Raw genomic sequence first — 23,530 nt, forward strand, 5'->3', positions numbered from 1 at the left:
GACTGACATCACCAACAAATTTTGAAAGAATACAAATGTTCCACCCACCAATCTACTAACCCTGCAGCAGGTAAGATCAGAGCTTCAAGGGGACAAACTCACCCACCGAGATGGCTACGAGCAGCAGCACCTAATTGCAGGGCGGGAGGACTGGGGCAAAGCCGAGGAGGCGGCGCCCATCGCTGCAGCGCGGCCGGAAGAAGCCAGTGGCCATCTTCGTGGCGTCGGCGCCCCTATACACTGCATCCGTGCCAGTGGCCATCTTCGTGGCGTCGGCGCCCCTGTACACTGCATCCGTGCCAGCGGCGCCACCTGTACCTCGCCAGTGCTCGGCATTGACCGAAGATGGATCCGTGGCTGCCGCACGGGACATTAGCGACTTCCAAATCCGGTTGCAGCCCTCCACCTTGGCCTTCTCATCGGCCTGGATCTGGTTGAGATGGCCAGCGCATCATGGGGTTCACCACGGCACGTACGCTGCTCGAGTACGACCGAAGAAGGCAGATTGATGTGCGACGGGAGGTAATGGACGACGTCGACCGTCGTCCAGCCACAACAGTCGGTCTCGCTGCCACTACTACCGCCGCAGATCGAGGCCGTGATCTGGACCGGGGTGTATGGGCTCGTGGCCATGGCGGGGGGGGGGAAGATGAGGAGGTGGCTGAGGCATATAGAGCGGAGAAGAGAGGGGAGTGGTGGATCGGGAGAGGTAAGGCATGTTCTGCGCCGGCGCCGGCACCGGCGTGGAGCGGGCAGATGGATATTGGTGGAGTGGCGGCGGCCGAGGGAACGGGAGGAGAGGATGGGAACTAGGGTTAGGTGTGTGTGTGGCCGTGGAGTTAAAAAGGGCTAGGTCGAAAATTTTCCACCCTGCCGCGTTGGCTTCTCGAAATTTTGCATCGCCGCGTGCTCTGTTAAAGTTCCGCCCCCCCCCCCTTTCGTTCCAACTTCTATATAATGTTTTCTTTCCAACTTCTATATAATATAATGTTGACCGGCTGACAAGTGAACCAAATAAGGAGGCACAAACGACACATCATAAGGAGCCATCCATGACGGATCGGATGGTGCATAAAGAAAGGAAAAACGAGCGCATCTTGTTGATTCATGACGATTTTCGTGACGGCTATCGATGTCCGTCGTTAAGGGCTAGTGTTTTGGGGTGCCATTCGCATCTTGCTGATCTATGACGATCTCTGTGACGGATTTTGGGAACGTCACCACAAATCCGTCATGGATTAACAGATTTCTTGTAGTGAGTATTTCGGATGCCGCCGCATTCTTCCGAGCCGAAGAGGGGAGTTCCACGGAGAAGTTATTCTAGTCGCACTACCTTGTGCTAGAACTTCCCGTGCCCCTAAGCGACCAGCTGAAGTAGTTGTCCGAGCTGCACAGGGTGGCCAGACTGGCTATGAAGGATGTTATAGTCCGCTTGTGGCCGGACAACTCCATCCCTAATAGTCACTTCAGACTCGTGATGAGGCTAGTGGAAGCGCTCCTTCGGATCGATGCCCTCAAGCGGTCGTCCTGCATTGAAGGTGCCCGGATGGCCTTTGCCCGTGTCAAGGTGCAGTGGGCAAAGATGAAGGCCACCGAGATTGCTAACGCAGGGCCGCCTAAAGGGAAAGAGCACTGGCGGCCGAAGAAGTACTTTGATGAGGTCCTTGAGGTTGCCCGCATTGTGGAAGGGCAGTGTTCGAAGGACGTCAACTTTGAGTAGTTGAGTACAGTTTGTCAGTGTCATGTAACGAACTCATGGTGTATGATATTTATGATATAATTTATCCTCCTATTATGTTGTTTATATGACTGAAAGTTTACCAGTCGTCGACTTCAACCCCCACGTAGATATTACAGGGGTGTCCGGGAACGCATGACATCACTTAATCCAACGTCTTGGTCCGATATAGGAGGCGTCTTGCGGAGTGAACTAGGCAATCAGACTATGCGGCTTTAGTACTTTCCCTCCGGTGTGATTGATCCCGTACAACGGGCCTCCACTCGTGGTATCACACCTTTAAAGGTAGTGTTACTAGGCTTGATTCGTGATGGTGAACGAAATATGCCCTAGAGGAAATAATAAAGTTATTATTTATTTCCTTATTTCATGATAAATGTTTATTATTCATGTTAGAATTGTATTAACCGGAAACATAATACATGTGTGAATACATAGACAAACATAGTGTCACTAGTATGCCTCTACTTGACTAGCTCATTAATCAAAGATGGTTAAGTTTCCTAACCATAGACATGAGTTGTCATTTGATTAACGGGATTACATCATTAGGAGAATGATGTGATTGACTTGACCCATTCCGTTAGCTTAGCACTTGATCATTTAGTATGTTGCTATTGCTTTCTTCATGACTTATACATGTTCATATTGAAGGAAATATTCCCTAGAGGCAATAATAAAGTTATTATTTATTTCCTTATATCATGATAAATGTTTATTATTCATGCTAGAATTGTATTAACCGAAAACATGATACATGTGTGAATACATAGACAAACATATAGTCACTAGTATGCCTCTACTTGACTAGCTCATTAATCAAAGATGGTTATGTTTCCTAACCATAGACATGTGTTGTCATTTGATTAATGGGATCACATCATTAGGAGAATGATGTGATTGACATGACCCATTCCGTTAGCCTAGCACTTGATCGTTTAGTATATTGCTATTGCTTTCTTCATGACTTATACATGTTCCTGGAACTATGAGATTATGCAACTCCCATTTACCGGAGGAACACTTTGGGTGCTACCAAACGTCACAACGTAACTGGGTGATTATAAAGGAGTACTACAGGTGTCTCCAAAGTTACATGTTGGGTTGGCGTATTTCGAGATTAGGTTTTGTCACTCCGATTGTCGGAGAGGTATCTTTGGGCCCTCTCGGTAATGCACATCACTATAAGCCTTGCAAGCAATGTAGCTAATGAGTTAGTTACGGAATGATGCATTACGTAACGAGTAAAGAGACTTGCCGGTAACGAGATTGAACTAGGTATTGGATACCGACGATCAAATCTCGGGCAAGTAACATACCGATGACAAAGGGAACAACGTATGTTGTTATGCGGTTTGACCGATAAAGATCTTCGTAGAATATGTAGGAACCAATATGGGCATCCAGGTTCCGCTATTGGTTATTGACCGAGAATAGATCTAGGTCATGTCTACATAGTTCTCGAACCCGTAGGGTCCGCACGCTTAACGTTACGATGACAGTTTTATTATGAGTTTATAAGTTTTGATGTACCGAAGTTTGTTCGGAGTCCCGGATGAGATCACGGACATGATGAGGAGTCTCGAAATGGTCGAGACATAAAGATTGATATATTGGATGACTATATTCGGACACCGGAAGTGTTCCGGACGTTTTCGGAGACAACCGGAGTGTCGGAGGGTTACCGGAACCCCCCGGGAGAGATAATGGGCCACATGGGCCTTGGTGGAAAGAGAGAGGGGCGGCCAGGGTGGGCCACGCGCCCCCTCTCCCTCTGGTCCGAATTGGACTAGGAGGGGGGGCACCCCCCTCTTTCCTTCCCCCCTCTCCCCCTTCCTTCCCCCTCCTAGTAGGAGTAGGAAAGGGGGAGTCCTACTACTAGGAGGAGGACTCCTCTTCCTTGGCGCGACCATAAGGGCCGGCCGGCCTCCCCCCTCCCTCCTTTATATACGGGGGCATGGGGGCACCCCATGACACACAATTTGATCTACGGATCGTTCCTTAGCTGTGTGCGGTGCCCCCCACCATATTCCACCTCGGTCATATCGTCGCGGAGTTTAGGCGAAGCCCTGCGCCGGTAGAGCATCATCATCGTCACCACGCCGTCGTGCTGACGGAACTCATCCCCGAAGCTTTGCTGGATCGGAGCCCGGGGATCGTCATCGAGCTGAACGTGTGCTGAACTCGGAGGTGTCGTACGTTCGGTACTTGGATCGGTCGGATCGTGAAGACGTACGACTACATCAACCGCGTTGTCATAACGCTTCCGCTTACGGTCTACGAGGGTACGTGGACATCACTCTCCCCTCTCGTTGCTATGCCATCACCATGATTTTGCATGTGCGTAGGAAATTTTTGAAATTACTACGTTCCCCAACAATGGCATCCGAGCCTAGGTTTTATGCGTTGATGTTATATGCACGAGTAGAACACAAGTGAGTTGTGGGCGATACAAGTCATTCTGCTTACCAGCATGTCATACTTTGGTTCGGCGGTATTGTTGGATGAAGCGGCCCGGACCGACATTACGCGTATGCTTACGCGAGACTGGTTTACCGCCGTGCTTTGCACACAGGTGACTAGCGGGTGTCTGTTTCTCCAACTTTAGCTGAATCGAGTGTGGCTATGCCCGGTCCTTGCGAAGGTTAAAACATCACTAACTTGACGAACTATCGTTGTGGTTTTGATGCGTAGGTAAGAATGGTTCTTGCTCAGCCCGTAGCAGCCACGTAAAACTTGCAACAACAAAGTAGAGGACGTCTAACTTGTTTTTGCAGGGCATGTTGTGATGTGATATGGTCAAGACGTGATGAGATATAAGTTTTTGTATGAGATGATCATGCTTTGTTGAAGTTATCGGCAACTGGCAGAAGCCCTATGGTTGTCTCTTTGTTGCATAAGATGCAAGTGCCAAATAATTGCTTTACTTTATCGCTATGCGACAGCAATAGTTGCAAGAGCAATAGTTGGCGAGACGACCATGTGACAACACATTGATATAGATCAAGATGATGAAGATCATGGTGTCGTGCCGGTAATGATAGAGATCATGACAGTACTTTGGAGATGGAGATCAAAGGCGCAAGATGATCATGTCCATATCATGTCACATATTTTGATTGCATATGATGTTTATCTGTTATACATCTTATTCTGTTTTGTTTGATGGTAGCATTTTAAGATGATCTCGCACTAATTATCAAGAAGTGTTCTCCCTGATTATGCACCGTTGTGAAAGTTCTTCGTGCTGAGACACCACGTGATGATTGGGTGTGATAGGCTCTACGTTCAAATATAACGGGTGCAAAACAGTTGCACACGCGGAATACTCAGGTTAAACTTGACGAGCCTAGCATATACAGATATGGCCTCGGAACACGGAGACCGAAAGGTCGAGCGTGAATCATATAGTAGATATGATCAACATATTGATGTTCACCGTTAAAACTACTCCATCTCACGTGACGATCGGACATGGTGTAGTTGATATGGATCACGTAATCACTTAGAGGATTAGAGGGATGTCTATCTAAGTGGGAGTTCTTAAGTAATATGATTAATTGAACTTAAATTTATCATGAACTTAGTCCTGGTAGTATTTTGCAAATTATGTTGTAGATCAATAGCTTGCGTTGTTGCTTTCATATGTTTATTTTGATATGTTCCTAGAGAAAATTATGTTGAAAGATGTTAGTAGCAATGATGCGGATTGGATCCGTGATCTGAGGTTTATCCTCATTGCTGCATAGAAGAATTATGTCCTTAATGCACCGCTAGGTGACAGACCTATTGCAGGAGCATATGCAGACATTATGAACGTTTGGCTAGCTCAATATGATGACTACTTGATAGTTTAGTGCACCATGCTTAACGGTTTAGAATCGGGACTTCAAAGACGCTTTGATCGCCATGGACCATATGAGATGTTCCAGGAATTGAAGTTAATATTTCCAGCAAATACCCGAGTTGAGAGATATGAAGTCACCAACAAGTTCTATGGCTAAAAGATGGAGGAGAATTGCTCAACTAGTGAGCAAGTACTTAGATTGTCTGAGTACTACAATCGCTTGAATCAAGTGGGAGTTAATATTCCAGATAAGATAGTGATTGACAGAGTTCTCTAGTCACCATCAATAAGTTAGTAGAACTTTGTGATGAACTATAGTATGCAAGGGATGACGAAAGCGATTCCCGAGCTCTTCGTGATGTTGAAATCGACGAAGGTAGAAATCAAGAAAGAGCATCAAGTGTTGATGGTTGACAAGATCACTAGTTTCAAGAAAATGGCAAAGGGAAAGAAATAGGAACTTCTAGTAGAATGGCAAGCAAGTTGTCACTCCCGTGAAGAAGCCCAAAGCTGGACCAAAGCCTGAAACTAAGTGCTTCTACTGCAAAAGAAATGGTCACTGGAAGCGGAAATGCCCTGAATATTTGGTGGATAAGAAGGATGGCAAAGTGAACAAGGGTATATTTGATATACAGGTTATTGATGTGTACCTTACTAGTGTTTATAGTAGCTTCTGAGTATTTGATACTTGTTCGGTTGCTAAGATTAGTAACTCAAAGCAGGAGTTACAGAATTAACAGAAACTAGTTGAGGGTGAAGTGACGATGTGTGTTGGAAGTGGTTCCAAGATTGATATGATCATCGCACACTCCCTATACTTTCGGGATTAGTGTTAAACCTAAATAAATGTTATTTGGCGTTTGCGTTGAGCATAAATATGATTTGATCATGTTTATTGCAAAACGGTTATTCATTTAAAGCCGAGAATAATTGTTATTTTATTTACATGAATAAAACCTTCGATGGTTGACGGTGTCCTGGACTAGGGGGTACTCAACGCGTCGTCTCCCGATCAGTTGGATTGGGCCGAGGACCCCCATGGCCGTATACTCATGGGCCAGTCCGGACAGCTGCCGCATACAAGGAAGAATCAACAAGACTTGGCGATCAAGACAAGGACTCCTCCCCCACCGGCGTATTCGGCTAGGACTCTTGTTATCCTAGGCCTCTGGTGCATTATATAAACCAGGGCCAGGCTAGTCGATAGATATACAACAACAATCATACCATAGGCTAGCTTCTAGGGTTTAGCCTCCTTGATCTCGTGGTAGATCCACTCTTGTAACACACATCATCAATATTAATCAAGCAGGACGTAGGGTTTTCCCTCCATCAAGAGGGCCCGAACCTGGGTAAAACATCGTGTCCCTTGCCTCCTGTTACCATTGATCCTAAGACGCACTGCTTGGGACCCCCTACCCGAGATCCGCCGGTTTTGACACCGACAATGGTCATACATCCAATGAAAATAGTTTATTGGATCTCGATAGTAGTGATACACATAATCATAATACTGATGCCAAAAGATACAAAGTTAATAATGATAGTGCAACTTATTTGTGGCACTGCCGTTTGGGTCATATCGGTGTAAAGCGCATGAAGAAACTCCATAAAGATGGATTTTCGGAATCACTTGGTTATGAATCATTTGATGCTTGCGAACCGTGCCTTTTGGGCAAGATGACTAAAACTCTGTTCTCCGGAACAATGGAACGAGCTAGTGACTTATTGGAAATAATACATACCGATGTATGCAGTCCAATGAGTGTTGATGCTCGTGGCGGGTATCGTTATTTTCTGACCTTCACAAGATGAATTGAGCAGATATGACTATATCTACTTGATGAAACACAAGTCTGAAACATTTGAAAAGTTCAAAGAATTTCAGAGTGAAGTGGAGAATCATCGTAACAAGAAAATAAAGTTTCTACGATCTGATCGTGGAGGATAATATTTGAGTTACGAGTTTGGCCTTCATATAAAACAATGTGGAATAGTTTCGGCGAAAGGATCAATGGCTCGACTGTAGGTCAACTGCGACGTCGGCTTCTTCATCGCCAGCTCGGCTGGTCACCTTGGCTTGACCAAGGACTGCGCCCTACCTCCGATCGTCATGTTCGGATGAAGGCCTTCATCAACACCAACTCCGATCTCTATCAAGATCATGGAGGAGTCATCCATGGAGCTCGGGGGCTCAACGTCAACATTGCCCTCAGGCGACCGTGCTGTTTTTCTGGACAGCAAACTTGTATCCGCCGCCACCACCTCCTCGAGTATCGCTTTGACGATCGCTTTGGTGGAATTGTGCGGAATTGAGTCTACAACAACCCTGGAAAATTTCGTCGAGTTCCGATGGAGGAATCTCTTGCAATCCACGATATACCGGAGCCCTGTCAAATCTGGACGGGAATCTGGACGAGTTTAGGGCTTGGTGTCCAGCTTCTAGCTCGGATGTCCTTTGGAAGATCCAACCGTTGATCGGCTGCGGAATTCCTATATCTACCACCCCTCCAAATTTCAGCTCGATCCGACCGTCAGAACACCGGGAACCTTCCGATTAGTGCATCACTTTTCGGATCCATTTTCTGCGCGAGAACGAATCCGACCCGAATTCATCTTTTTTATGAACGGGATTTCAGACATCCTTTTTGAAGGAAGTTTTGTATGGGATATTGTGTATTGTTCCTAAACACATCCCACTAACCTTAAGATCTTTTGAACATGATCTTCAACATCATTGCTGGTGTCAAACCAGTCCGGCAATATTGCTCCACGGCTGCCGACCTGCGCTAGACACGTCGTCACTTTGTTGAGCCGAGCTCAACTCCTTCGGATCATCATCTTGGCAAGCCGATCAAGAGTCCGGCATCGCGAAGGACAAATCATCGTCAACATCGCCGCCCCACGGATTACACGGAGCGGGAATATCGGCATCGCCGCACGGTCGCTTCATCAAGCCGGCATCGACCACGTCACGACCTGCATCGGCAGGGCCGCACTATTGCTTCTTCAAGCTGCTGTCCATCACGCCGACCTACTTCAATATCTCGGCTGGACCGGGGGCTTCGCCATCTCTTCATCAACCTACTCCAGACTCTTCGGCGTCACTAGCCGACCAGCTCCGTCACGTTAGCTGGTCCGAGGGCTTTGCCTCGGCGAGCCAACCTTTACCAGCATTACCATGCCATCGTTTTATCACCCATCAGGCAATGGGTGTGCGGAGCGAGTCCCAATTTTGGGAACCACCTTCCTTCGGACTGCTACAACAGATAAACCAGGTGCTATCAATCCCTATTATTTTTTGCTTGTTTGGGTTCATTTTTCCCAAGGAATTATTATTCTGGTTTGTCCATCATATGTTCACAGGTCTATCAAATGGTGGCCGCATTAACGACGGTCGCATGATGGTTCGGTCAGTCTCCGTACATAGTCCGGCGAACGCCGCATCCGGAGCACGGACCGACCTGTGAATTCAGGCTTTGCCACGCCTTTACCGCATCACGCCAACGCCCTGCATCGACATCGACCTCGGCGCCATGCCATATTTCTTTTATTACTCACTTTGCATAAATTATTCATTATGCAACGATTTTCTTTAATTATCATTATTACTATCATCTCCCGTGTGCACTATTTTTTGTGCACAGGAAAATGATCCGGGGACTTCGGCGTCACTCCGCCGGTCTGCATCGACCGTGCTATGTCACCACTTCGACGTGCCGAGCTCTTTGCTCCGCCACCTCGGGACCGGCTTGGGGGATGGAACCTTGTCCCGCATCAAGCTCGGACCGCGTCGTCAATACCGAACACATTAACCAGCTAAGTTGCCTTCATGCTCAAAGTTTTAAATTTCTAACTTGTGTTCGGTTCGACCAAGCATTATACTTTTTTTTTAAAAAAAAGTTGCGTGTAAAAATTTTTCTTGTCCGAACTTTGTTTGCACATACTTGACGCGCCACCCGCGCTCATTATACCTGGGGGCTTCTTTAACAGAAGCTTATTAATACGGGCTTTATGCCCAACACATGTGTCACACTTCCGCATGTACCTTTTATTCACCATTATATGCATCGATATGACTTAAGTTTTGGCCAAGCTGGGTTGCCTGGCTCCTGTGCTTACCCCTACGTTCCCGATTGTTCGGCTAGGTGGTAAAGGGAGCACCTCTACGATTGTTACTGCCGGGTCAGCCGGATGTGTACCTCAGACTGGGTGAAGCCGAAAGCTAGCGTTCTTAAGGGAATACTCGGTCGGTGAACTAAAAGATGATTTCTTACATATTTATTTACCTGCCCCCAGATGTTTTTCTGCTCTTTTCGCAGTCCGGACATGCACTTTAGGGCATGCCTCCCAGGGAAAGGAACCCCTAACGGAACTATTCTCCCTGAAAGATGTTTCTTACTAACCATGTAATATAACATAACTAGTTGGGCACTTGTCTGATAAAGCACTAATGACCCCTACGCCTGGTCTCCACGCATGTCCCGGTTTTTATAACCGCGAGGGTATTCGGACACACTCCGGACTATTGGGTCCAGAGGTTGAAGCAAAAATGTCCGCTACGACAAACGATCTACAATCCGGCTAGAAGGCATTCTACATGTCACCTTACATTTTATAGTCAACTTTTACCCAAGTCGCTTGGGGATTCTTATGTTTATTTGAGCCATTTCATACTAAGTGTTTTTCTTCTTAGTCGTTGCAAAGTTAAAGCACGGCAGAAGCATTTTTTTCTAAAGTCCAATTTTCGGATTGGCACCGAACACTTGATCTTGTTCGAACGTCATGTTTTCACTGATGTTTTTTGGTTTTCCAAGCTTTTGGCACTTTTAACTATTTGTGTGTTTTCAGCACAAGTCTCGTAGTGCAACGTCGGACACCTTTTTGAGATTCGGCAAAAACATTCTCGGATATTGCTATATATGCATCAGTTTCGAATTGTGTCTTCGGTCAATAGTTGGGTTGCCCGGCTCCCGCGCTTGCCTCCTACGTTCCGCTTTGTTCGGCTAGGTGTGCAAAGGGAGAACCACTGCGATTGTGCTTCCAGCTTGCAGGGTCAAGCACCTCAGTGGAGAAAGCCGAAAACTGACTGTCACAATAGGTGTAAACTGGTCAGTGATCCGATGACTATATTAAATGACGGGCCATTCATTGGCCGAAGTGTTTCCCGCTTGACCTCGACTGTCGCCGAACACTATCGGGGGCTATTAACTGGCCTCCCAAACTAAATCCTCGATATTTTGCTCTTACATTGGAGCAGAGGTTTCATGATCATGCTTAGCATGACAACCCAAAGAAAGGAACCGATAGCGGGACTATTTTCTCTGGAAGACATTTCTTCTGTTAAACAGCAATATAACATGTCTCTCCGCGTACCTTTGTTTATAAAACCGTATGGCCAGATTGCCTTGTTTGTTGTAAATATTTGCCCTCATAAAGGCTTTATAAAGAAGGACAAACAGTCATCGGCTATTGGCCGAGGAGGTGGAAGCCGATGGTCGGTCAACAAAGTTTTGTACAATGCGGATCCGAGCATTAATGACATAAAGTACTTGCATACATTGAGTCATTACACATAATTTGTGATTTTACTATGGATATTGATCCTTAATTCGGCCACCCGTGCCCGCATTAAGGCTCGGGGGCTACTGGGCTTTGGGCTTATTATTTACAAATATTAAACGGGCACAATGATCCCCTGATCTGGTGTTGCCACCCGACCAGTGTCTCGGGGGCTACTGCATTGCTTGTTCTATGCAAAAAATGTTAAGTGCAATATAGTTTCCGAGGAGATTTTGATCCTCAGGTTGGTCGGCCGCACCCAACCTGAGTCTCGAGGACTGAGCACGCCGCTTTTTGTGTCCCGAAGTATTCTGCCGAGCTAGGACTTGATCCTCAGACCGATTTTGCAAATCAACTTGAGTCTCAGCGGCTACGGGGATCAGCGGTCTTATGTCATCCTTCAGGTGCATCTCGGGTTTTAGACCGATACATACCTTGAGGGCTACTGGCTATATATCTCGTCAGAGAATAAATTACATCAATAAAAAACATTGACCAAAAATCAGCCCATGACCGAGGTGCTTAACCACCTTGGAAGCAGTTCGACATATAGCTCGGATACAAGTGGATGGCTCCTTAGAGGGCATTTCTGGCATTAAGCTCGGTTAAACTCCTTCAAACTTCTTTGAACCAAGGTGATTTATGACACCTCGGATAAAGTCCGGCGTTGGAGCTCGGATACATAGTCCGGCGTTGGAGCTCGGATACAGTCCGGCGTTGGAGCTCGGATACATAGTCCGGCGTTAGGGCTGGGAAGCAGTCCGGCATTGGTGCTCGGCTGCAAAAGATACCTCGAATGCAGTCCGGCGTTGGAGCTCGGACGCAAGAGGACGTTGCCATCCGGGAACAACTTCAAACCCGAGGCATCGCATAAAAATAACAAGGCATTGATAAAGGCCGTAAACTTAAAGGGGCTCCTCGGATACCCAACTCGTAAACTCGTCGAATGCATTTCGGCGATCCTCAAGATAGAAGATGAGAAGATTTGTTGAACCAGTTTTCAAGACCGGCAACCGAAGATGAAGAATAGTTCGGAAGAATCGAGGAGCGTCCCTAACTTGAAGACCGGTTCAGGGGGCTACTGACGGTGTCCTGGACTAGGGGGTACTCAACGCGTCATCTCCCGATCAGTTGGATTGGGCCGAGGACCCCCATGGCCGTATACTCATGGGCCAGTCCGAACAGCTGCCGCATACAAGGAAGAATCAACAAGGTTGGCGATCAAGACAAGGACTCCTCCCCCACCGGCGTATTCGGCTAGGACTCTTGTTATCCTAGGCCTGTGGTGCATTATATAAACCAGGGCCAGGCTAGTCGATAGATATACAACAACAATCATACCATAGGCTAGCTTCTAGGGTTTAGCCTCCTTGATCTCGTGGTAGATCCACTCTTGTAACACACATCATCAATATTAATCAAGCAGGACGTAGGGTTTTCCCTCCATCAAGAGGGCCCGAACCTGGGTAAAACATCGTGTCCCTTGCCTCCTGTTACCATTGATCCTAAGACGCACTGCTTGGGACCCCCTACCCGAGATCCGCCGGTTTTGACACCGACAATGGTCATACATCCAATGAAAATAGTTTATTGGATCTCGATAGTAGTGATACACATAATCATAATACTGATGCCAAAAGATACAAAGTTAATAATGATAGTGCAACTTATTTGTGGCACTGCCGTTTGGGTCATATCGGTGTAAAGCGCATGAAGAAACTCCATAAAGATGGATTTTCGGAATCACTTGGTTATGAATCATTTGATGCTTGCGAACCGTGCCTTTTGGGCAAGATGACTAAAACTCTGTTCTCCGGAACAATGGAACGAGCTATTGACTTATTGGAAATAATACATACCGATGTATGCAGTCCAATGAGTGTTGATGCTCGTGGCGGGTATCGTTATTTTCTGACCTTCACAAGATGAATTGAGCAGATATGACTATATCTACTTGATGAAACACAAGTCTGAAACATTTGAAAAGTTCAAAGAATTTCAGAGTGAAGTGGAGAATCATCGTAACAAGAAAATAAAGTTTCTACGATCTGATCGTGGAGGATAATATTTGAGTTACGAGTTTGGCCTTCATATAAAACAATGTGGAATAGTTTCACAGTTCACACCACCTGGAACACCACAACGTTATGGTGTGTCCGAATGTCGTAACCGCACTTTATTGGATATTGTGCGACCTATGATGTCTCTTATCGGTTTACCACTATCGTTTTGGGGTTATGCATTAGAGACAGTTGCATTCACTTTAAATAGGGCACCATCAAAATCCGTTGAGACGACGCCTTATGAACTATGGTTTGGCGAGAAACCAAAGTTGTCGTTTCTTAAAGTTTGGGGCTGCGATGCTTATGTGAAAAAGTTTTCACCTGATAAGCTCGAACCCAAATCGGAGAAGTGCGTCTTCATTTGATACCCAAAGATAACTATTGGGTACACCTTCTATCACAGATCTGAAGGCAAGTTATTCGTTTCTAAGATGGATCCTTTCTAGAGAAGCAGTTTCTCTCGAAAGAAGTGAGTGGGAGGAAAGTAGAACTTGATGAGGTAATTGTACCTTCTCCCTTATTGGAAAGTAGTTCATCACAGAAATCAGTTCCAGTGATTCCTACACCAATTAGTGAGGAAGTTAATGATGATGATCATGAAACTTCAAATCAAGTTGTTACCAAACCTCGTAGGTCTTCCAGAGTAAAGATCCGCACCAGAGTGGTACGGTAATCATGTTCTGGAAGTCATGTTACTAGATCATGATGAACCTACGAACTATGAGGAAGCGATGATGAGCCCAGATTCCGCGAAATGGCTTGAGACCATGAAATCTGAGATGGGATCCATGTATGAGAACAAAGTGTGGACTTTGGTGGAGTTGCCCGATGATCAGCAAGCCATAGAAAATAAATGGATCTTCAAGAGGAAGACGGACATTGATAGTAGTGTTACTATCTACAAAGCTCGACTTGTTGTGAAAGGTTTTTCGACAAGTTCAAGGTGTTGACTACAATGAGATTTTCTCAACTGTAGCGATGCTTAAGTCTGTCCGAATCATGTTAGCAATTGCCACATTTTATGAAATCTGGCAAATGGATGTCAAAACTGCATTCCTTAATGGCTTTCTTAAAGAAGAGTTGTATATGATGCAACCGGAAAGTTTTTGTCAATCCTAAGGATGCTAACAAAGTGTGCAAGCTCCAGCAATCCATCAACGGACTGGTGCAAGCATCTCGGAGTTGGAATATATGCTTTGTTGAGTTGATCAAAGCATATGGTTTTATACAGACTTTTGGAAAGGCCTGTATTTACAAGAAAGTAAGTGGGAGCTCTGTAGCATTTCTGATATTATATGTGCAAGACATATTGTTGATTGGAAATGATATAGAATTTCTGGATAGCATAAAAGGATACTTGAATAAAAGTTTTTCAATGAAAGAACCCAGTGAAGTTGCTTACACATTGAGCATCAAGATCTATAAGATAGATCAAGATGCTTGATAAGATTTTTCAATAAGTACATACCTTGATAAGATTTTGAAGTAGTTCAAAATAGAACAGTCAAAGAAGGAGTTCTTGTCTATGTTGCAAGGTGTGAAGTTGAGTAAGACTCAAAACCCGACCATAAGCAGAAAAAAAAGAATGAAAGTCATTCCCTATGCCTCAGTCATAGGTTCTATAAAGTATGCTCTGTTGTATACCAGACCTATTGTATACCTTGCTCTAAGTTTGGCAAAGGAATACAATTTTTTGATCTAATAGTATATCACTGGACAATGGTCAAGAATATCCTTAGTGAGGACTAAGGAGATGTTTCTCGATTATGGAGGTGATAAAAGAGCTCGTCGTAAAGGTTACATCGGTGCAAACTTTTACACTGATCCAGATGACTCTAAGTCTCAATCTGGATACATATTGAAAGTGGGAGCAATTAGCTAGAGTAGCTCCGTGCAAAGCATTGTAGAACATAGAATATTTGCAAAATACATACGGCTCTGAATATGACAGACCCGTTGACTAAAGTTCTCTCACAAGCAAAACATGATCATACCTTAGTACTCTTTGGGTGTTAATCACATAGCAATGTGAACTAGATTATTGACTCTAGTAAACCCTTTGGGTGTTGATCACATGACGATGTGAACTATGGGTATTAATCACATACAGATGTGAATACTGGTGTTGAATCACATGATGATGTGAACTAGATTATTGACTCTAGTGCAAGTGGGAGACTGAAGGAAATATGCCCTAGAGGCAATAATAAAGTTATTATTTATTTCCTTATATCATGATAAATGTTTATTATTCATGCTAGAATTGTATTAACCGGAAACATGATACATGTGTGAATACATAGACAAACATATAGTCACTAGTATGCCTCTACTTCACTAGCTCATTAATCAAAGATGGTTATGTTTCCTAACCATAGACATGTGTTGTCATTTGATTAATGGGATCACATCATTAGGAGAATGATGTGATTGACATGACCCATTCCGTTAGCCTAGCACTTGATCGTTTAGTATATTGCTATTGCTTTCTTCATGACTTATACATGTTCCTGTAACTATGAGATTATGCAACTAACGTTTACCGGAGGAACACTTTGGGTGCTACCAAACGTCACAACGTAACTGGGTGATTATAAAGGAGTAGTACAGGTGTCTCCAAAGGTAAATGTTGGGTTGGCGTATTTCGAGATTAGGTTTTGTCACTCCGATTGTCGGAGAGGTATCTCTGGGCCCTCTCGGTAATGCACATCACTATAAGCCTTGCAAGCAATGTAGCTAATGAGTTAGTTACGGAATGATGCATTATGTAACGAGTAAAGAGACTTGCCGGTAACGAGATAGAACTAGGTATTGGATACCGACGATCAAATCTCGGGCAAGTAACATACCGATGACAAAGGGAACAACGTATGTTGTTATGCGGTTTGACCGATAAAGATCTTCGTAGAATATGTAGGAACCAATATGGGAATCCAGGTTCCCCTATTGGTGATTGACCGAGAATAGTTCTAGGTCATGTCTACATAGTTCTCGAACCCGTAGGGTCCGCACGCTTAACGTTACGATGATAGTTTTATTATGAGTTTATAAGTTTTGATGTACCGAAGTTTGTTCGGAGTCCCGGATGTGATCACAGACATGACGAGGAGTCTCAAAATGGTCGAGACATAAAGATTGATATATTGGACGACTATATTCGGGCACCGGAAGTGTTCCGGATGTTTTCGGAGAAAACCGGAGTGCCGGAGGGTTACCGGAACCCCCCCGGGAGAGATAATGGGCCACATGGGCCTTGGTGGAAAGAGAGAGGGGCGGCCAGGGTGGGCCGCGCGCCCCCTCTCCCTCTGGTCCGAATTGGACTAGGAGGGGGGGCGGAGCCCCCCTCTTTCCTTCCCCCCTCTCCCCCTTCCTCCCCCCTCCTAGTAGGAGTAGGAAAGGGGGAGTCCTACTCCTACTAGGAGGAGGACTCCTCCTCCTTGGAGCGCCCACAAGGGACGGCCGGCCTCCCCCCTCCCTCCTTTATATACGGGGGCAGGGGGGCACCCCATGACACACAAGTTGATCTACGGATCATTCCTTAGCCGTGTGCGGTGCCCCCCCTCCATCATATTCCACCTCGGTCATATCGTCGCGGAGTTTAGGCGAAGCCCTGCGCCGGTAGAGAATCATCATCGTCACCACGCCATTGTGCTGACGGAACTCATCCCCGAAGCTTTGCTGGATCGGAGCCCGGGGATCGTCATCGAGCTGAACGTGTGCTGAACTCGGAGGTGCCGTACGTTCGGTACTTGGATCGGTCGGATCGTGAAGACGTACGACTACATCAACCGCGTTGTCATAACGCTTCCACTTACAGTCTACGAGGGTACATGGACAACACCCTCCCCTCTTGTTGCTATGCCATCACCATGATCTTGCGTGTTCGTAGGAAAATTTTGAAATTACTACGTTCCCCAACACAAATAACTATGAGATTCTGCAACTCCCGTTTACCGAAGGAACACTTTGTGTGCTACCAAACGTCACAACGTAACTGGGTGATTATAAAGGAGGTCTACAGGTGTCTCCGAAGGTACTTGTTGGGTTGGCGTATTTCGAGATTAGGATTTTTCACTCCGATTGTCGGAGAGGTATCTCTAGGCCCTCTCGGTAATGCACATCACTATAAGCCTTGCAAGCAATGTAGCTGATGAGTTAGTTACAGAATGATGCATTACGTAACGAGTAAAGAGACTTGCCGGTAACGAGATTGAACTAGGTATTGGATACCAATGATCAAATCTCGGGCAAGTAACATACCGATGACAAAGGGAACAACGTATGTTGTTATGCGGTTTGACCGATAAAGATATTCATAGAATATGTAGGAGCCAATACAAGCATCCAGGTTCCGCTATTGGTTATTGACCGGAAACGTGTCTCGGTCATGTCTACATAGTTCTCGAACCCGTAGGGTCCGCACACTTAAGGTTTCGATGAGAGTTATATTATTAGTTTATGAGTTTTGATGTACCGAAGGTTGTTCGGAGTCCCGGATGTGATCACGGACATGACAAGGAGTCTCAAAATGGTCGAGACATGAAGATTGATATATTGGAAGCCTATATTTGGATATCGGAAGTGTTACGGGTGAAATGGAGATTTTACCGGAGTACCGAGGGGTTACCGGAACCCCCCGGGGGCTTAATGGGCCATAGTGGGCTTTAGTGGAGAAGAGGAGAGGCACCCAGGGCTGGGCCGCGTGCCCCTCCCCCTAGTCCGAATAGGACAAGGAGAGGGGGGAGGCGCCCCCCCCCTTCCTTCCTCTCTCTCCCTCCTCTTTCCCCCTTCTCCAAGTCCAACAAGGAAAGGAGGGAGTCCTACTCCCGGTGGGAGTAGGACTCCCCATGGTGCGCCTCCTCCCTAGCCGGCCGCCCCCTTCACCCTTGCTCCTTTATATACGGGGGCAGGGGGCACCTCTAGAGATAACAATTGATCCTTGAGATGTCTTAGCCGTGTGCGGTGCCCCCCTCCACCATAATCCACCTCGATAATATCGTAGCGGTGCTTAGGCGAAGCCCTGCGTCGGTAGAACATCATCATCGTCACCACGCCGTCGTGCTGACGGAACTCTTCCTCAAAGCTCGGCTGGATCGGAGTTCGAGGGACGTCATCGAGTTGAACGTGTGCTGAACTCGGAGGTGCTGTGCGTTCGGTACTTGATCGGTCGGATTGTGAAGACGTACGACTACATCAACCGCATTGTGCTAACGCTTCCGCTTTTGGTCTACGAGGGTACGTGGACAACACTCTCCCCTCTCGTTGCTATGCATCACCATGATCTTGCGTGTGCGTAGGAATTTTTTTGAAATTACTACGTTCCCCAACAGTGGCATCAGAGCCTAGGTTTTATGCGTTGATGTTATATGCACGAGTAGAACACAAGTGAGTTGTGGGCGATACAAGCCATACTGCTTACCAGCATGTCATACTTTGGTTCGGTGGTATTGTTGGATGAAGTGGCCCGGACCGACATTGCGTGTATGCTTACGCGAGACTGGTTCTACCGACGTGCTTTGCACATAGGTGGCTGGCGGGTGTCAGTTTCTCCAACTTTAGTTGAACTGAGTGTGGCTACGCCTGGTCCTTGCGAAGGTTAAAACAGCACTAACTTGACGAACTATTGTTGTGGTTTTGATGCGTAGGTAAGAACGGTTCTTGCTCAGCCCGTAGCAGCCACGTAAAATTTGCAACAACGAAGTAGAGGACGTCTAACTTGTTTTTGCAGGGCATGTTGTGATGTGATATGGTCAAGCCGTGATGCTATATTTTATTGTATGAGATGATCATGTTTTGTAACCGAGTTATCGGCAACTGGCAGGAGCCATATGGTTGTCGCGTTATTGTATGAAATGCAAGCGCCCTGTAATTGCTTTACTTTATCACTAAGCGGTAGCGATAGTCGTAGAAGCAATATATGGCGAAACAACAACGATGCTACGATGGAGATCAAGGTGTCGCACCGGTAACGATGGTGGTCACGACGGTGCTTCGGCGATGGAGATCACAAGCACAAGATGATGATGGCCATATCATATCACTTATATTGATTGCATGTGATGTTTATCCTTTATGCATCTTATCTTGCTTTGATTGACGGTAGCATTATAAGATGATCTCTCACTAAATTTCAAGCTGTAAGTGTTCTCCCTGAGTATGCACCGTTGTGAAAGTTCTTCGTGCTGAGACACCACGTGATGATCAGGTGTGATAGGCTCTACGTTCAAATACAACAGGTGCAAAACAGTTGCACACGCGGAATACTCAGGTTAAACTTGACGAGCCTAGCATATACAGATATGGCCTCGGAACACGGATACCGAAAGGTCGAGCGTGAATCATATAGTAGATATGATCAACATAGTGATGTTCACCATTGAAAACTATTCCATCTCACGTGATGATCGGACATGGTTTAGTTGATTTGGATCACGTGATCACTTAGATGATTAGAGAGATGTCTATCTAAGTGGGAGTTCTTAAGTAATATGATTAATTGAACTTTAATTTATCATGAACTTAGTCCTGGTAGTATTTTGCAAATTATGTTGTAGATCAATAGCTCGCGTTATAGCATCCCTATGTTTTTATATGTTCCTAGAGAAAAACTATGTTGAAAGATGTTAGTAGCAATGATGCGGACTTGGTCCGTGATTTGAGGTTTATCCTCATTGCTGCACAGAAGAATTATGTCCTTGATGCACCGCTAGGTGACGGACCTATTGCAGGAGCAGATGCAGACGTTATGAACGTTTGCCTAGCTTAATATGATGACTACTTGATAGTTTTGTGCACCATGCTTTATGGCTTAGAACCGGGACTACAAAAACGTTTTTGAAACGTCACGGAACATATGAGATGTTCCATGATATGAAATTGGTATTTCAGACACATGCCCGTGTCAAGAGGTATGAGACCTCTGACAAATACTTCACCTAAAAGATGGAGGAGAATTGCTCAACTAGTGAGCAAGTGCTTAGATTGTCTGAGTACTACAATTGCTTGAATCAAGTGGGAGTTAATCTTCCAGATAAGATAATGATTGGCAGAGTTCTCTAGTCACCATCACCAAGTTACTGGAACTTCATGATGAACTATAGTATGCAAGGGATGACGAAAACGATTCCCGAGCTCTTCATGATGTTGAAATTGACGAAGGTAGAAATCAAGAAAGAGCATCAAGTGTTAATGATTGACAAGACCACAAGTTTCAAGAAAAGGGCAAAGGGAAAGAAAGGGAACTTCAAGCAGAATGGCAAGCAAGTTGTCACTCCTGCGAAGAAGCCTAAAGCTGGACCAAAGCCTGAAACTGAGTGATTATACTGCAAAGGAAATGGTCATTGGAAGCAGATATTCCCTGAATAATTGGTGGATAAGTAGGATGGCAAAGTGAACAAGGGTATATTGATATACATGTTATTGATGTGTAACTTACTAGTGTTTATAGTGGCCCTTGGGTATTTGATACTTGTTTGGTTGCTAAAAATTAGTAACTCAAAACAGGAGTTACAGAATAACCAGAGACTAGTTGAGGGTGAAGTGACAATGTATGTTGGAAGTGGTTCCAAGATTGATATGATCATCATCGCACACTCCCTATACTTTCAGGATTAGTGTTAAACCTAAAATAAATGTTATTTGGCGTTTGCGTTGAGCATGAATATGATTTGATCATGTTTATTGCAAAACGTTTATTCATTTAAAGTTAGAGAATAATTGTTATTCTGTTTACATGAATAAAGCATTTGATGGTCATACACCCAATGAAAATAGTTTGTTGGATCTCGATCATAGTGATACACATATTCATAATATTGATGCCAAAAGATGCAAAGTTGATAATGATAGTGCAACTTATTTGTGCACTGCCGTTTGGGTCATATCGGTGTAAAGCGCATGAAGAAACTCCATAAATATGGATTTTTGGAATCACTTGGTTATGAATCATTTGATGCTTGCGAACCATGCTTTTTGGGCAAGATGACTAAAACTCCGTTCTCTGGGAACAATGGAACGAGCTACTGACTTGTTGGAAATAATACATACCAATGTATGCGGTCCAATGAGTGTTGATGCTCGTGGCAAGTATCGTTATTTTCTGACCTTCACAAATGATTTGAGCAGATATGAGTATATCTACTTAATGAAGCACAAATCTGAAACATTTGAAAAGTTCAAAGAATTTCAGAAGTGAAGTGGAGAATCATCGTAACAAGAAAATAATGTTTCTACAATCTGATCGTAGAGGAGAATATTTGAGTTACGAGTTTGGCCTTCATTTAAAACAATGTGGAATAGTTTCACAGCTCACTCCACATGGAACACCGCAGCTTAATGGCGTGTCCGAACGTCATACCCGCACTTTATTAGATATGGTGCGATCTATGATGTATCTTACCGATTTACCACTATTATTTTGGGCTTATGCATTAGAGACAGCTGCATTCACTTTAAATAGGGCATCAACAATATCCGTTGAGACGACGCCTTATGAACTGTGGTTTGGCAAGAAGCCAAAGTTGTCATTTCTTAAAGTTTGGGGCCGCGATGCTTGTGTGAAAAAGTTTCAACCTGATAAGCTCGAACCCAAATCGGAGAAGTGCGTCTTCATAGAATACCCAAAGGAAACTATTGGGTACACCTTCTATCACAGATCCGAAGGCAAGATATTCTTTGCTAAAATGGATCCTTTCTAGAGAAGGAGTTTCTCTCGAAAGAAGTGAGTGGGAGGAAAGTAGAGCTTGATAAGGTAACTGTACCTACTCCCTTGTTGGAAAGTAGTTCATCACAGAAATCAGTTTCAGTGATTCCTACACCAATTAGTGAGGAAGCTAATGATAATGATCATGAAACTTCAGTTTAAGTTACTACAGAACCTGATAGGTCTTCCAAAGTACAGTCTGCACCAGAGTGGCACGGTAATACTATTCTGGAAGTCATGTTACTAGAACATGATGAAACTATGAACTATGAGGAAGCGATGATGAGCCCAGATTCTGTGAAATGGCTTGAGGCGATGAAATCTGAGATAGGATCCATGTATGAGAACAAAGTGTGGACTTTGGTGGAGTTGCCCGATGATCAGCAAGCCATATTGTATAAATGGATCTTCAAGAGGAAGACAGACGCTGATAGTAGTGTTACTATCTAAAAAGCTTGACTTGTAGCAAAAAGTTTTTCAACAAGTTCAAGGTGTTGAATACGATGAGATTTTCTCACTCGTATCGATGCTTAAGTCTGTCCAAATCATGTTAGCAATTGCCACATTTTATGAAATCTGGCAAATGGATGTCAAAATTGCATTCCTTAATGGATTTATTACAAAAGGGTTGTATATGATGCAACCAAAAGGTTTTATCAATCCTAAAGGTTCTAACAAAATGTGCAAGCTCTAGCGATCCATCTATGGACTGGTGAAAGCATCCCGGAGTTGGAATATACGCTTTGATGATTTGATCAAAGCATATTGTTTTATACAGACTTTTGGATAAAGACCTGTATTTACAAGAAAGTGAGTGGGAGCTCTGTAGCATTTCTAAAACTATATGTAGATGACATATTGTTGATTGGAAATGATATAGAAATTATGGATAGCATAAAAGGATACTTGAATAAGAGAATTTTAAAAGAAAGACCTCGGTAAAGCTGCTTACAAATTGAGCATCAAGATCTATAGAGATAGATCAAGACGCTTGATAAGATTTTTCAATGAGTACATACGTTGATAAGATTTTGAAGTAATTCAAAATGGAACAGTGAAAGCAGGAGTTCTTGACTGTGTTGCAAGGTGTGAAGTTGAGTAAGACTCAAAACCCGACCATGGCAGAAAATAGAAAGAGAATGGAAAGTCATTCCCTATGCCTCAGTCATAGGTTCTATAAAGTATGCTATGCTGTGTACCAGACCTATTGTATACCTTGCTCTGAGTTTGGCAAGGGAGTACAATTTTGATCTAAGAGTAGATCACTGGACAGTGGTCAAGAAAATTATTAGTGAGGACTAAGGAAATATTTCTCGATTATGGAGATGATAAAAGAGCCCGTCGTAAAGAGTTACAACAGTGCAAGCTTTTACACCGATCCAGATGACTATAAGTCTCAATCTGGATACATATTGAAAGTGGGAGCAATTAGCTATAGTAGCTCCGTGCAGAGCATTGTAGACATAGAATATTTGCGAAATACATACGGCTCTGAATGTGACAGACCCGTTGACTAAACTTCTCTCACGCGCAAAACATGATCACACCTTAGTACTTTTTGGGTGTTAATCACATATCGATGTGAACTAGGTTATTGACTATAGTAAACCCTTTGGGCG

At 44.6% G+C, this 23,530-nt stretch overlaps 1 pseudogene; it reads left to right on the forward strand.

The window, feature by feature from the left end:
* Window positions 1–716: 716 nt before the first annotated feature.
* The window catches only part of LOC123039723 (receptor kinase-like protein Xa21), a 40,963-nt pseudogene continuing 18,149 nt past the window's right edge, over window positions 717–23,530 (forward strand).

The sequence above is a fragment of the Triticum aestivum genome, chromosome 2B (genome assembly GCF_018294505.1).
Source record: "Triticum aestivum cultivar Chinese Spring chromosome 2B, IWGSC CS RefSeq v2.1, whole genome shotgun sequence".
NCBI classification, from domain to species: domain Eukaryota; kingdom Viridiplantae; phylum Streptophyta; class Magnoliopsida; order Poales; family Poaceae; genus Triticum; species Triticum aestivum.